Source organism: Penaeus monodon, chromosome 20 (assembly GCF_015228065.2).
Source record: "Penaeus monodon isolate SGIC_2016 chromosome 20, NSTDA_Pmon_1, whole genome shotgun sequence".
NCBI classification, from domain to species: Eukaryota; Metazoa; Arthropoda; class Malacostraca; order Decapoda; family Penaeidae; genus Penaeus; species Penaeus monodon.
Genome location: NC_051405.1, coordinates 37,493,336 through 37,493,925, shown reverse-complemented (window position 1 = coordinate 37,493,925; position 590 = coordinate 37,493,336).

Genomic DNA, 590 nt, shown 5'->3' with positions numbered 1-590 from the left:
ATGTTAGACAGATAGACAGAAAGAGATCGAACGGGCGAGCGAAAGCTAGAGAAAAAAAGAGCGAGCAAGGAATAGATAGATAGACAGATAACAACTTCACTCCTGCTTCATTCTCCCTCATGGCCATTCCTCCTCTTCATACAAATTAATTCTCAAATGATAACACGAGAGGTTTCACCCTCAGGATGGACAGGATATAACTCACCATTTCACCAAAATACGTGGCAACTGCACTCGATCTCTCTGAGTATAACATTCCGGAAACTTATATAATGTTTGCGATTTATATTTGTGCTTTACAATTTATACTCTACACTTCGTTACATACTTTTTCGTTGGCTGTGACATCTAATTTTGTAATTTGTTTGGTTTTATGAAGTCTTTCCGCGTTTATCTTGTTTAATGGTGAAGTTCCCTCTCGGCAAACAGGCAAAAGCACATGCATTAGCGTCTCCTCTGACCCCCCCCTCCCTGCCGACCGACCTTTCAGATCCCCGACATGGTTCGTGCATTTGTGAAAGTTAAACCAAAGTATAAAAAGCTATCTCTCATTTCAGCGCAGTCGTTGCAGTGATAGTGATGGTAGATAA